We start from the raw sequence: 17,064 nt of genomic DNA on the forward strand, positions 1-17,064 counted from the left end.
AAAATCAAAAAATCTCAATCACTTGTGCAATCAATACTAATTCAATCAATCTAATCTTGCAATCTTGTACTATCAATCATTAATCAGTTCATCAAATTGACCCAATCAGCTAAAAATTTGTTAACCATATTTGAACATTATCATGGGATGAATCCTTCCTAATCCTTGGATGTGCATTATGCTTAGCATTAGCTTTGCCATCCTTAATCAATCATCACTAATCAATCCATTAATGGGTTTTCAGCTTGACTAGGGGCAAAATGTTGGTTTGCTTTTGGTTTTTCATGCATGATTGCTTGTTACTTGTATGCGTTAGTATTTTTTGCATTTCGCATGGTCTTTGCATCCTATTGTCCCAGGAATCATGGTCTTCCATATCATGGTTTCATAAGGCATATGGTTGTATTAGACCCCTTTTTTGATGTACTTGACACATTGTCATCTTGGTTCCTCATACCTTGGTGCATAGTGTTGACTACAATATCAAACTTAGCTTGTTCACACCATTGTAGCATAACCCCCTTCCATGCTCTCATCCATTTTGAGAGAACATCCATGTTCTCCTAACCCGCATGTCCTCTTGAGGGGGCATACCTTTCCATCCTCGTCATCCTTCCTCATTCTTCCATGACTGGGGCATCATGCTACTAGTCTTATCCTCTTGGCCACTATATTTTATTCTTCTTTGATATAACATTACTAATGCTATATCAAAGAGGGGCAAAATGTAGACACCTAAAATTGTCCAAATCCTGTTTCCTAGCCAATTAAATAGATATTTATTATTTATTTAATTCCCCTACCTTTAATTAAATAAATTTTACATTTATTTAATTATGTTCACCTTTCCTTGATTTAAATAAACTAAAGTTTATTTAAATCCTAACCCATTCACTTTAATTAAGTACTTCATTTACTTAATTAATCCCTTTCCTAATCCCACTTGGAATTATATATTACATTTAATCCTATTTGAGCACATGGCTCCTAACCTTAACCCTCACCTAACCTCGCTTTCCTAACCTAACCCATCCTTCTAATCTAGGTCAACCCACTTATCTACTAATTAATCCTAGTTTCTCATCTAATTACATCCTTAATCATTTGCACAATCCTAATCAAAAGATTAGAAAACCCTAGTCACATGTGACATGTGACTCTTACACATTTTCCCCCCTTCACATGTGAACAAAGGTGTCTCACACATGTGTGAGAAACCTTGAGCCTCCAACCCTCTTACACATGTCATTTACCCATCACTTTCAAAGGTGTCTCACACATGTGTGATGAAACATGATCTTACACACCTCTTACACTTGTCATAGACATGTCACATCAAAGGTTGCTCAGATATGTGTGAGCATCTTGTTAGAGTAATTATTTTATTTCACTTATTAATTAGATCATCTTGATTTAGTTAATTAAGTGGTTTATTACTCTAGTTCTTAAACTTCCTTTTAGGTGCATATAATTAATATTTTATATTAATTATAATGCACAAACCTAGTTAGGGTTTCGTGATTTCTTTTATAAAGGACTCACCTCTTTGTATTTTTTCAAGCATTCATTCAATCAATCTAGGAATACATTTTTCTCATCTTGTTGAGTACTTTCACTCTACTTTTTCCTTTTTTTTTTGATTTCTCTTCAGTAGGTTATTTGCATGCAAGTGATCTTGGAAATCTGTGAAGTTGGTTTTCACAACTTCTACATGGTATCAAAGCCTCCTTGCTGCTTCTTTGTTGAATAATTTTTGAAGCTATGATTCAGAGTTAGAAACCCCAGCTTTTTTTAAGTTTTTTCTTCAATCAGGAGGAAGAGCATTTTTTTAGAGCACTTTGGGCCCAAACCGACATTGCCATTTGATCCGGAAGCCCGTTTACAGTTAGGATCCATATAAAATTTATCTTTTTTTACTTCCGTAGCGTCAGGCAATTTTTTTTTGCCCCTTAGGAGGCCGTACGGTTTAAGGTTTAAAAAGGTTTAAGGGCTGCTCCACCTAGCGGCCACCCGATGGCCACCCGCGCCCCACCGAAGGCCTGCCTGTGCTGGCTGTGCCTCCTTCTGGCCATCGTGGCCCGACCGCTGCTGGCGGACCACCCAGAGCTCACCACTGCCACGACACTGCCAACATCCGCTACCACTGCGGCCACCACCGCCCACATTCGTAGCCATTCCATGGCCCCGCCTACTCAGTGCCACCTCTGCAGCTTTTACCTAGTCAGTAGTTTTTGCTAGTACAATCAACACTGCTACGTGGATGCCACGTGGCTCTTTTTTTGCTATGACAGGCCGCAGGCTGTCAAGTTTTTTGTAGTGATTTGCTGACATTAGCATGATGTCATTAGACCTTGCATGCACCTCTCCTGATTTTGTTTTGGAGCTACTTTTGGTTTTTTGGCCATAACTTGAGCATACAGATGTATTTTTTCGATTTGAAAGAAGCCCCAAAAAGATGGTTCTGAGATGGAGATAGTGGTGTAGGATTTTTTTAGTTTTGATGTAGTTTTTCTTCTTTTTTTTTAGTTGAAGTTTGAAGTTCTATTTTTGACTCCATCGAGCGTTTCTTGTGCATCCCATCTTCATTTTTTGAAAACATGATATTTTTGGAGCTGGTTCTGTCTATTGTTTAGAAATGATGTAATTTCTTCCAAATTCTGCCCCATGCTCTTTCTGTCATGTTTTTGGCATTTTTTGCTCTATGATGGATATCTTGGGTATTTTAGGTCCGGGGATCATTTTCTCAGCATGGGATCTCTTCTTTTGGGCTGTACTATCTTTTGTATCAACTTTTTTTCCTATTCTAATCATTATTGATATTCATTGTAAGCATCTTTATGCAAATGCACTGAGATAAAGTGCCACTCTTGCATTTTGGGATTCTTTTCATCATTGTGGTTTGTTGTACTCGCATTATTTTATAAAGTGCCATGGGGGGGGGGATAGTTGTTTGCCAATTTTGTGCCCTCTTCCTCTTTTTTCCTCATGCAGTGTCGGTGACACGTGCCTTTATAGGTGTCTGTATCTCACTCTCGATGTGTTTGGTTCCTGTGTTGTAGGAGATTTTGGCCCATCTTTTCAGTTGCCTATCACCTCACCCTATCTGCATTAAGGGGGGGTTATATTGTTGGTTCTAATGCTTCCTTGGTTCAATGGTTTATTGGACTGAGCTATGTATTTAGTATTTGATCCTATATACTAGGTGATTGCAGTGGCTGGCTACCTATGCATTTCGGTGAGATGGATCACCTACCATATAGACACTCTCAGTTCATGCCTTCTATTTCCATGGAGGATCTTTTCTTTGTTCCTATCTTCTGGAACATTCTTTGCTATCTCTTTTTGGAGAGGGTTTTTTCCCATTGAGTTTTCTCCTTTGTCTCCGATTTATAGAGATTTCCTTGTATTGGGTACCTGATTAGGCCTTGTTGCCGGGACCCATATTTTTTCCTGCTTTCATAGCTTTGCTAGGTTAGCTTACTCCTAAGCTTCACTTAGGGGGGGGTGTTAGAGTAATTATTTTATTTCACTTATTAATTAGATCATCTTGATTTAGTTAATTAAGTGGTTTATTACTCTAGTTCTTAAGCTTGCTTTTAGGTGCATATAATTAATATTTTATATTAATTATAATGCACAAACCTAGTTAGGGTTTCATGATTCCTTTTATAAAGGATTTGCCTCTTTGTATTTTTTCAAGCATTCATTCAATCAATCTGGTAATACAGTTTCTCTCATCTTTTTGAGTTCTTCCGCTTTGCTTTTTCCTTCTTTTTCTGGTTTCTCTTCAGCAGGTTATTTGCATGCAGGTGATCTTGAAAATTTGTGAAGTTGCTTTTCACAACTCCTACACATCTTCCTCCCTTTGAATGGTCAAAAACCATAATCCACATAGAGTCTACTTGGCCTCCACCTCATGGACACCTCATCAATCCTGAGAGATCCTAGCCCTTCATCTTGCATTGAATCTCAACCATTCATTTCATCTCATTTGCTATAAAAGGAGAGCCCTCTCCTCATTTTCATGAAGCACTATCTAACCCTTTGTTATGATGCAAGATTTGTGAGCAACCACATCCCACAACAATGAAATCATCTACACTTGATGATTTCATGAGGTTTGCATATGTGTTATTTTGAATAGTTTAATGCTATTTTGATTTCATGTTATGATTATTTACATGTTCATCTTGCATATTTTGAGGTTTGCATGATCATGTAGGAATAGATGTTAGTTGCTTAGCATTTATTCCGTTTATTACATTTTTATGAAATACACATCCTTTTTGTACTTCTCAATAGAAGAGGTAAATCTAATTGACACACCACTACTACTACTACTACTATTATTATTTTTTCTTCTTCTCTATATTACACTTCTACTACTCTTGAGGAACTAATAACAATGATAACTAATTGAACAGGGGGGTTCATATTTTTTTGTCTCTCCTTCATTCCATTGATTTTAAGTTAACACAATATTCCATTCAATTTATTGAATTTTATTGAAATAATTGAGCATGAAAAGATATTTGTATAGTGTCACATAGGAACATACAAATTGTTTAATTACACAAAAGATATCACTTCCTTTTTTACACCATGCAATGTGAAAGTATGAAATCTTTAGTTTCAAAATGGTATCTCAGAAAGACTAAAAATAAATTTTGTTTTGCAAATTCTTTTGATAGTGGGTACAAAACTACTAGTTATAATAATTAAAATGGCATTAGATATCCAAGAAACAAATCTTGTTATGCAAGGAGCTCCAGTGATGAAGCCCAATGATATATTATTTTGGTTTGCTCAACCCAAGTTGATTCTCTATCTCATTCATTTTACCTTATTTCAGGTTAGACAAGATTTTTTTTCTTCTTAACGTTCATTTGTTCCATCTTTCTCTTCTTGAGAAATTCTAATCATTGAATATTCATTTTTCAAAGTGCATTTTAGTTAGCTTTCTTCTTTTGGACATGGGTAATGAAAAAAAATCATCACCCAAATATCCTCAAATACCTACTTTCAGTTGATTTCGAAGCTGGATTTGTATCTCAACAAACTTACATTTATCTGTTATTATTGATGCGGTATGAATATGGTCTAAAATCCTACTTCCATGATTAGGGGATGGACATTTTAGTCAGAGTAACTTATGGGTAAGTTTATTTGATGTGTTGAATTACTCTAAATAGTCAAACTATATAACATTACCCTAAGATTGAAAAACTATACAACATTTGAAGAAGTGACCCAACATGATCATGGTCATGAAACACATAGCATTACCAAATTCTAGTCATTCTTTATAAAGATTTTCCTTTCAATATTACATTTATATCCATATCTACAACATTCCTAACTCAAAATGAATTTGTTTTTTTATTATGGTTGCAGTTCAAATACTTCGTAGCTATGTAAGTCTACCTCTCTATGCTCTTGTTACATAGGTATGCATTAAGATGGAAAGAAACATATTTGATTCATAATCTTTTCAACACCACTGTAAAATGAATATATGGGTTTTGTGAATGCAGCTAGGAACACACATGAAAAAAACCATATTTGATGAAAAAATAGCCATTTCTTTGAAGAAGTGGCACCAGAGAGCTAAGAACAACATTAGAGAAAAAAGGCATGAAGATCTCTCAAGCAGAGGAAGTACTCCATATGGAGGATCTTCTCCAATTCATCTTCTTCGAAATTATTTAACTTTAGGGGACTTATAAAATGCCAAAAATTTAGAACAGGTTGAATATGATATTGACATGTATGCACCATCTCCTTCTCACCATTCTCGCCACAATGCTATCGAGAAATCAAAGGTAGAAATAGATGAAGACCAAAAAGAGGATGGAACAAGTGGGTTTGAGTTGAGCTTTGATCATTTTCAAAATGAAAATATGAAAAACATTATCACTACTTCTTACAAGGACAATGATTCATGCAAAGATGAACATTAGCGGAGGTGGGAAAGAGAAAAAATCCCTAACTAATATGTGGTCATAGCAATTTTTTAGGATTTTAAAAATATGTCAAATGCACAGTAATAACATCTTTTCGTATATCCTTGTATAAATGCAAAAATTCTTTTGTAAGCATTTATTTTGATAGAAATATTATCAAATTCAATTTTGGAGGATACAAAGTTATGGTGTAATTTCTAAATTATTTAGAAAAGTGGAATGTTTGTTTTTTTTTTTGAAGATAACATATTTTTCTAATTTATGAAATATTTTTGTTATATTTTTGAGAAATAAGATGTACCAATTTTCTACAAACATTCAATCATACTCTGTGATAGTCTAAAAATGTAGTTATATCATTCTTTTAAAGTCTCACATCTTAATGATGGATTATAGAGGATGATCGGAAATGTTGTTGCTATAGACTTGCACACAATCTTTCCCAGAATGATGTGCTATTATGGATGACATGAATATAGTTGTGTCTTATAATTAATATATATATGGTAAACGGTTCCAAGTCATTAGGAATTAGAATCAAACTATCAAAAAACAACTAGATGGTCAAGAAAAAACCCTAATATTGGAAACAACAAAATTAGCAAAGGTGACAAAGAAAAAAAATCAAATATTTAAAAAAGTAGACAACAAGTTGCTAAGGAAGGTAATTTGTTGCCATAGCAATTTATGAGAGTTTTAAAACAAGTCAAATGTACATTGATATCATATGTGTGTATATCATTGGTGTAACTTAAGTGTTTTACATGTCAAAATTCTTTCATAGGCATTTAATCCAATAAGAAATATGATCAAATTTAATTTTGGGGGATGCAAAGTTATTGTCTAACCAAAAATTATTTTAAAAATTGGAAAATATTTTGTTAAGCATCTTTCTTTCTTTTTAATAATCTAATCAATTTTTATATAATTCTTCCTACTTTACATTACTTTCTAAGTAGACTCAAGTATTCAAAGCACAAAGATTCAAGTGCCAATAAAACAACAAGGTAAGAAGATCCATGTAATAGTGAAACCACATTAACATTCCCAAAAACCAAAAGTATTGGAGCAACAAAAATACAATGCGAAACAATGGTTTTAGGGACACCAACTTTATCATGATCTGCAAAACAATAGAAATCCTTAAAATTGGGATAAACTTTAGAAATATCAGTTTACCATTATATTTTCAACGTTAAAATAATTAGTTATGTAATGAATAAGAATCCTTCATTTCATGGAAATCTTGCATCAACCAAAACTATTTCCTTATAGTTTTCTCCTATTTTGTTAGTTTCTATGTGTCTTTTGGCATTCCTTTGTGTTGCCTCAATTGTTGTTGTCAACCTCATGGTATGTTGTGGACATCATGTTTAACCTTTGTCTACATTCACATCTCGATCTAATTTTTTGTTGCAAAGATCTCTTGGATTTTAGCTTGGAATTATTTTTTCTTCATGCTTCATGACTACATTGGAGTTTCCCAATCATAGGAAGAAACTTTGTGATTTGTGAAAATATGTGGCTCATTGTTTGATGCTTCTATGCATGTGGCTAGCATACTTATGGGTACACACTTAGACTTAGATCATGTTGGTTAAGTTCTCCATGGTTTAGGTCTTGACCTATGTTTGTGACATGGCTTCACTGGGTAAAAGCACAAATCTGTGTCACCCTTTTACAAAGGAAAAGGCTAACAAAAGTATAATTGTTCACCTTCAATGACATAAATCTTGTATTATTATTTAGAATTTGAAAATAAGGTAAACTAATAAAATGTGTACAAATGGATGAAGTTTAGGATTATAATTTTTAATAATTATTTAGAAAAAAAAAATGATATAATTTCCTATTTTTTAAAGACAACGTTTTAGTTGCCAAAAAATGCTAGAAATTAGGGGTCTAGTTCCCACCACAAAACTACATGGAAATAAACTTATTTCCCTTTGATTTTAGATTATATTATAGATAACATATGTAACTAGAATAATAAAAAATAAAAATTGGCTTTAGACCTATATTTTCTATTTTATAACAATTCAAATTTCAACTTATTCAAATCGATAGTTTTCATCTCCCACCACATTTTTCAAAATAAATCTATTCAAACCAAAATAAAATTTATAGATTCTTGAAGAGGAATCTCTCCTCTAGAACATCATATAATTTTTAAATTTTTTTGATATGATATGATATTTTTTCTTTCTCAAAATTGACATCTTCTTGAGTGTTAAAATACATACGTGTAGAATTTTTTAATTAGAATATACTATATCTAATTAAAACACTATGAAATCTATATGAGAATATTCTTGACTTTGAACTCTATAAAATGGTATTTATATGTTATTAAAAACATGTCATAACAAATAGTAAGAGTTATTGAAATGTCAATTTTATGAAATAATTTTTTTAAATAAATAATTGGATACTAGCTACTATAAAACATGCATTTAATAGACATTTACAATTGGACAAGTGTAAGACCATATATAACTTAGCTAGATTAAATTTACCAAGATCATATGTTTGAACAAAATTAATTTTTAGATAAAAATACTCAAATTCAGTTATTTTGATAAGTTAGCTTGAAAGGTGACACAACTTTATGCTTTCACCCAACTATCTCTTGTTGTTCTATAAGACTATTGGGTATATCAGGAATTAATGGGTCAATCTTTTGGTGCAATCAAAACCCTGTCAATATCTCAATATTATTTATCATTCACTTATTGTTTTTATGATTATCTTGTAGTATTCAATGTATGTCTTTGGGGATTCACTATGAAATGATTGCATGTAATATGTTCTAGCAAGTAATAATTTGAGGAAATGATAAATAAATTGTGTAGAATGTCGATATTTAATCATTACTTTCTATTGTGTTTGTTGCAAATGTTTGAAGTATCTTGCAAGTTTTGGCATAAATATGGGGTTTTATATTTTTTTATAACATTCTTCAACATATTTACCAAATTCATTACTTTTACTTGTTTCAATCATTTTTTTAAGGTTCTATTGCAAGTAACAACATCAATAAAGATAATCATTATAGGAAAAGGGAAACAAAAAACTAGGTTGAAGAGTCTAATGATTTAAGAGTTTTTAATCACCAACAATCATTAATTTATTTTGTTTTTTTGTGAATGTTTAAAGGTTTTTGGTGTGTTTATAATTTTCTTTGACATATTTACCAAAATAATTTGTTATAGTCATTATAATGATTTTTTAAGGTTCTCTTGCAACTAATAATGGAAATGAAGGAAATTATTACAGAATAAGTGAAATGATGAATACAAATTTCAAATGGTTTCAAAAAATGTAGATGAAATATTAAAGGGATTCTTTCAATTGTTATTTGATATTTGGTCAAGGGTTTGTAATGATTTAAGGGTTTCTAATGGTTTTATTTGGTTGAAGGGTTTAAAATCAAGAAAGATTTTGTGTATAATTTCAATATAATCATTTATTTCTATTGTGTTCTTTATGAAAGTTTGAAGTACCTTGTTGGTTTTGGCAGATTATTGGGGTTTTGTCTCTATTTATAATTTTCTTCAACATGTTTGCCATGATTAATTGGTTCTCATTTGGTTTTGGAAAAATTAGCTGAAATGTAAAAGGGATATTTTTAAAATGATATTGCATTTGTGGTTAAGGGTTTTGGGATGATTCAAGGGTTTTTAATCATTAAAAGTGAAACCATTGAAAAATAAAATTAGTTGAAATGGTAAAGTAATTCTCTATAATGTCCAAACTAAAGAATGGTTTTTAGTTGTTCCTTTCTTATTCAATCGTTCAATCATTCCATAGTTTTATGTTTCAATCTTTCCACCTTCAGATCATTGCATATAATGTGATAGAAAGAAGTAATTAGAAGGAATGGTAAAGGAATAGTCTACATTTCCAGTTTAATCATTAGGTGTAGTACTTTTGTAAAATCTTCATAGTTTCTTCCACTATTTCAAATGATAATTGATTTACAACTAAGGGTTTTGGGATGTGATTCTAGGGTGTGTAATCATTGAGGTTAATGGTGTATAATGATTTAAGGGGTTTCAATCAATTAAATGTACAACTAAATAGAAATAAATAACTACTTGAATTAGTCAAGTAATTGCCTACATTGTCCAAAATAGAGAGTGGTTCTCTATTATGCTTTTGTAATTCCAATTTTTTGAAATTGATAAACTTTTGTGATGTATTCAACATATTTAAGACAATCTTATTTTTAATGTGAACTAAACCATTTCAACTTTACTATTTAAATTTATTGGCATTGTGCTCATGGTTTGATTGTTGATCAGGTGTATTGTTATTAGAATATAGTCAATGTGTACTTTGAATCAATGAATATAGCCAACACTAAGCTTAACAATCCAATTAAATCTTTTCATCAATGACAACACAGCAATGCATGTAGGAAATACAGTCCAATACAAGTAAGAAAATGCATGTCATCATGTCTCACATTCCATGGTAGTCTCGAACAAATATAACTATTTATGCAACATAACTATTTGTGCAATGTAACTATGCACTATCATATGAGATGTATCTATTCATGCGATATAAAAATTGCATATAATGTGACATAAATAAATAATTAAAGATATGGTAAAATAATAGTGTACATTGTCTATTTAATCAAAACTTTATATTGTACCTTTTGTGTTTCTCCACTGTTTCTTCCAATCTTTGTTTGAAGTATGGGGATTTTTCTATATTCATTGTTGTCATCCACATACTATTATTATGCACACTTGACCACCCACTCATGCTTATTTTTCCCTCCTTTGCAATACTTACCTTATCAATAATTTGTCATTCATTTATTGAACACCTTTAATATACTTAGTTGAATACATCTATTTGACTACATTTCCTCATTCAAGTAACTACATGCATTATTAGATTATTATTAATGCATGCATTGTTTAGTTGACATTAACTATGTGCATTGTTAAGTTGACATGAGTTGTATGATCTGTGAAGTTGACATTCACCATATGCATTCCTTGATGTACCATTAATCGTATACATTTTCTAATGAAATCCACTATATGCATGTATATAAGAATATATCTATTTTTCAACTCATATGCATTAATCTAGTTTTCAATATACTTCACTCCATTATTCATGTAACATAATTTCCATAACAAGTTTAGACTATCTTGATGTTCTCCTTAATCCATGTACACTATCAAGAATTGTTGTCCAATAATTATTGAAGTTGAATATCATTTACTATTAGATTGAAGAGATGGAAGCATAAAAAAGAAGGAACAAATTATGTTATATTGAACTTAGGAAGTCATTTCATGAACCAAACATTATTTACAATTTATTGAATGAAATGACTGATCAATTCCCAAAAAATTGAAAATTCTAATCGACAAACCATTCCTTTTATGTCAAAAATACTATAAGAAAGACACAATGCCATGTTAATATCTTTGGAAATTCCCTATTTGAATGCTCTCAGACTCCTCTCCATAGTCTGCAAATTCTTTGTACTTGTTCAAGCTAGTAACATATTATTCAAATCGTGTTTATTTCTTACTTTAGTGGTTTGAATGCACAATTCTTTCCAGATTATAGTGCTTATTACACATAGTTTTTTTCCCAATTTGTGTGCTTCTAAATGATGTATTTTATCCAATTTTCTACTACTTTGTCTTTTAAGTGAATGGTTCATGGTTTTTATTAACATAGGTTGTAATTTATATGCATAATTTATCTTTTCTTTATCCATCTTATTCCCTTTTATGACATAGATAATGTAGGCACTCATAAAGTTCAATGCAAGTGTTATATCCATTTTTGCACCTTCTGTCGCACCAATATTTTCAACTATTTATTCTTTGAATACTTAGTGTCTATGCTTAATGAATTATATATTATGATTATATGAATGTATGTTGAAAACTTTATTCCTTTCTTATGTCATTGTGGTCTTCTTTAATTTACATGTAGTTGTTGTTGACTACATGAATAAATCTAGTCTACATAATGCAATTTTAGTTATGTTATGTATTCACTAATGAAATGTAGTTTTCATTCTACCAAGTCATATTCATTTTACATCTAGATTTCACATTGCTCGAGCTTCATTCTATAATGTTGCCAATGTTGTGTATAATGTACAATTAGATTATTTATGTAATTAATGATTCCGTGTGTTTATCAATCTAGTATTTGAGCTTTGCTACTTGAGCTCTATTGTAATCATTGTACTCTATTATTTGAGCTTTTTGTCTACATTATGTGATTAGTTTTATGTGAGGTTTGTATTTTTGCATGGGTGATTCAAGAATTGCCACATTTTACAATCATTATGTTTGCAAATATATTTCTAAATGATACCAAATTTAAAGATGTATATTGCCAAAATAATAATCGATTGAACTAATAGTAAGAGTTTCTATTTTTTGTTTTGTCCTTATTTAGGTCTACTAGCTTTTGTTTCCTGGTTGTGTGCCTATCCTTTGTTTTGGCTTTTTATAAGCAGATGCATAGGGGCTGGACTTTATTTAAATTTTTTATGTGAGATACTTTTTAAAAACTCTTGGGTTTCAGGATCCCTATAAAACCTATTTTTCTTAATAAAAAATAATTGATTGAGCAATTTTGTAATGCCCCTCCTATTTGATGGTTCCTAGTTCATGTACTTAGGATCATTGTTTGACTTTTGATCATATCAATAGAAATGATCTATATGTAGGGTTATGAAATAAGATTAAGTATACTAACTTAAAAGATTTAACCATGTTATCTATATATAAAATTGATTTTGGAAAAAATATCACACTACTATATTTTGGTCTGTATTGCAATGGCCACCTTTCACCCAAGTGACAAAACCACAAATTGGTTCCTATCAGATGAGCACGATACTTTTGTTGTCACAAATTGGGATGGCAAGGGCATCCTTTGCAATTATGATAGATAAAACTATTGTAACTTGGAAGAGGAAAGAGGCAAGAGTTCATGTTGATGATGTTGCAATTATGATAGTATGCCATCATAATTACGATGTCTTAAGATTTCATTTTACCATAGAAATTGTGATAGTTACATTGTGAAAGTGGTGTTGATCCATCAGAATTAGCCATCAAAATTGTGATAGTTTTGTGATAGTTGTGTTGTGCAAGTGATGGCTAGCCATTGAAACATGCTATCCCAATTGCAATGGCTAACCAAATTATTAAAAAGAAAAATATTTCTTGTAATGCCAAATTTTGTATTTTCTTGTTTAATGTTTACTTTTGCCAAATATTTTTTTAAAAAAAAATTTCAGATATGAGTTTAGAGGAGGCAAAGCTTGTGCTTGAGTTAGTTCTCAAGAAGAGGAAAAGAAATAAAGAATGGGAGAACAACAAGAAGTAGCATTTGGAAGTTGCAAAAGTGAAAAATGCTACAAACTGCAAATTGATATTTAAGAAGGCTGAGGAATATTCAAAGGAGTGTATAGAGAAAGTAATAAATTGCTTGATTTGTGAGTGATGTGTCACCATTCCATCTAGTGTTAAGTGTGTAGCTTAGTTCCTTTTTGGCAAGTTTTATATCAATTTATGAGTCACCAAGGAGTATGTGGATCCTTTAATATATTGTTTCTTTTTATGTTGATGTGTCATAATACCATCTAGGGTTGAGGAATGTACCTTAGTAAGTTTCTTGTGTACTTTGCAACAAAAAACAAGAACAAGAGTTATTAGATTAAAGAGAGAGAAATAAGATTTAGGCTCAAGAGAGTAAATTGAAGTCTATCGGGATCAAGAGAGAGATTCATGAGTCAATTTGAACCATTTTATTGATTGTGAGTGCTTCACTCTTGTATGACCATTAAATAATGAGAAGGATCTCAAGTGACATGATCATATTTTGGTAAGACACATTTTCTAAGTCTAGATTTTATTGTCTTTGGATAATCATGTTGCAATTAGACTCTTTTAAGTTATGAGAGTAATAATGTAGCAATAGTTATTGCAAAGTATTGGTATTCAACTATGCCCTTTTCTAATAGTGGGCAAGTTGCACCCAAAATTCTAAGCTAGTCTTGATGCATTAACAAAGTTTGTATTTGAAACAATGAGGCCAAAGTAGGTTGGGTCAATAATCATGACCGGTCCAATACTTGCAAGGCTCACACAATCCTTCTTGGATGCAATTAATGTAGGGGTTGTATCAACAATTGCAACATCATGGTAGGTGAATGCAATGGGTCATCTTTCATTTATGAGCTTTTCTATTGATGTTCATTTCTAGTTTCTATTGTTGTTCAGTGTTTCCCAAAATTGTTGTAAGACTATTCATGACTTCTTAATTGCAAAAGAATGGTTTTTAAAAGACCTTATAGTAGCACATGGTACATATCATACTATCATAATGCTTATTTTAGGATCATATTAAGCCTAGTATTTACTAATTTTCTATGGATTGCATGGTTGTGGTGGCTTTATTTCTTTATTTTTGGCATGATATTTTTGTTTATCATAATTTCAATTTACCCTATTACTTGAGCACATTTAAATTCTTTGGCCAAAAAATAAATATAACTATGATGCTAATAATGGCTCTAGTATGCTTATTTTTAAAGATGCATATTTTCTAATTCTCAAATTTAATTATCTTCTAGCTCTTGGCCATATAAAAACTGCCACGAATCATTGTCCTTGATATAAGAATCACAATCTAGTTTAGATTTTTGAGCTACTTGCATTTCTTAACTATCTGCAAGATAGAGAATGTGTTTTGTGAGTTGTTGGGTCATTATTATCCATAAAATACATGAATCACTATCCATCGTACAATGTTAACAAATTTTTTATTTATTGATTTAGAGTGTGAAGGAAGGTGAATGTAGGTGAGCTTATGAGTTTTCTATTGAATTCTATGCAAGGCTATCAATCTACAAGATTGAGAGTCAGTTTGTAAGCTATTTTCATTATTCTTTACAAAATACATGTATCACTACTCATCATACAATTCAAACATTTTTTTTTATTGATAGTAGAGTGTAGATGAAGGTGAATGCCGATGAGCTTATAGTGTGTTATTGAAGCCTATGTGGGGTCCTTTGATCAATCAAAATCACTCAAAGAGGTAGTTTATTCTCTACAAAAGTTTATAAATTTAATTATGTTGTTTGTTCTAGGGTATTTGTGTGTATCAGGTCCATAACCTTGGATTTTGTTTATAACTCTATGACATTGAATTTGACTCTTTCTAGGAAGCTCTACAAGAATCATATGAAGGTGCATTGCAAAAGGCTTTATCTATCTTTAACAGAAGTGCAGTGGGAGTAGGTGTTGCAAGACAGAAATATAAGAAATGGTCTATACTACCTTGAAGAAGCAATTTGAGGTAAAACCCAAAATAATATTTTAATATTTTTGTTTCTACATATGCTTAGCCTGCAACATTGAGGCTCATACTCCAAAGAACTTCTATTTGTGTAAGTTATTTGTACACTAGGCTCATTAATACAACATTTATTTTATGGCCTTAAATTTTAACATACAAGTAAAATTATAGTTTGATTCCTACATTTTTTGAAATATGTAACATGTCCTTGCATAAGTTGGATTGTGATGTATATGTCTATTCATAATTGTCAAGGAAAAATTACAATTCTGGCCTTCTAGGTAGGTGTATTGCCTACTACTAGACAACTAGTCCTTATTAAGAAATAGTGATAGCAATGGTAGGTAGACAATAAAAATTTTAGAATCAATAAAAAATGTATTCTTAAAGAGGAGAATATGTACATAAAATGTAGCTGCGTGATTTTCCCAATGTATGCAGACACATGTTTAGCTCCTTAATGTTGAACTATAATGGGTGATTATCAGGTTACAAGTTGCATAACCAAATTTATTATCTATCCCATACATCTCTTTAACTTGGTTGATTTGAATGTGGAAGATGAAGATATTTAGAATTACATTAAGTTAGTACTAAAATATTGGATATCTTTGCAGGATTTTGAGTGGAATGCATTCAAAGATTTTGAACTGAAATGCAAGTATTATTCAAATGATGGACAAAAAGCTATGTGCTTCTTGCTATGCCCCTAATACAAAGCTTGATCAAGTTCTAAAAGGTATTCTTATCTTTTGTTAAAATATTGTTTGCATTAATGTTATTTGTTCAAGCTCATGTAAATTGTACAGTGATCATTTTATGAGACAACTTTAAAATTTATTCTATAATTGTACCCACCTTGAATCTTATTAATGTCTTTATGGCACTATGTGATTATGGATATGCCAACCATTATATTTGCTTGCCTTTAACTGCAAAAAATATTTCCATTCTCTATTTTCGGGTTCTAGGCGACCTTGTGTCTGTATGCACCCTAAAATGGTTGCCTAGACTATGGGCCCCCATTATTCAATTTATCAAATTTTCTAAATCAGTGGTTTGCAATATTTTATTAAATCAATTTAAATCAATTTCTTTGATCAAATTGTAATTAATTTAATTATTTCAATATTTCATAAGGTTTGATAATTTTATCCTAAGCCTTATTTAATTAAAAGAATACCTCTCTTTTAATAAATAATTAATCCATATTTAATTAATTAAGAGAAAACCCCTCTTTTAATTTAATTAAATATTTCCTATTTAATTAAAAGAACTTGCTCCATTTGAATTAAATAAAATCTCACTTGAAAAAAGGAAATAGATTAAATAAAAATAAATAAATCCTTTTTTTCTCTACACTTAAATGCACATATCTCTAAGTGGGATTCCTCTTTTTCCTTTTTCCACTTTCTTCTCAAACACTCCTCTTTCTCATTGGTGAAATTTTGCCTCACATGGATCAAACTCTATTATCCCATATTGGTTGTGAGAAGCCTCCCACCTCCACATTTTCCTTTGTAAGGAGCCCTCTCTTTCTCATTTTCATATAGGATATATAGAAAGAGATATAAAGAATATAGTTCATTGCTATAGTATTGTTATGCTACAAGTTTAGAGAGAGATTTTGGAGAAAGAGTTTGAGCCTTAGAGTTTGGACATTGGAGCATCATTGCAACTTATCTCATCTTGTCTTATTCTCTCTTGTATCCATGGATTCCATCATGAAGTTTCA

At 31.2% G+C, this 17,064-nt stretch overlaps 1 pseudogene; it reads left to right on the plus strand.

The window, feature by feature from the left end:
• Positions 1 to 5,960, plus strand: part of LOC149536744 (MLO-like protein 6) — a 48,219-nt pseudogene extending 42,259 nt beyond the window's left edge.
• The last annotated feature ends 11,104 nt before the right edge of the window (positions 5,961 to 17,064 follow it).

This window comes from Cupressus sempervirens, chromosome 10 (assembly GCF_028749045.1).
Source record: "Cupressus sempervirens isolate cs-2001-9-10 chromosome 10, ASM2874904v1, whole genome shotgun sequence".
NCBI lineage: Eukaryota > Viridiplantae > Streptophyta > Pinopsida > Cupressales > Cupressaceae > Cupressus > Cupressus sempervirens.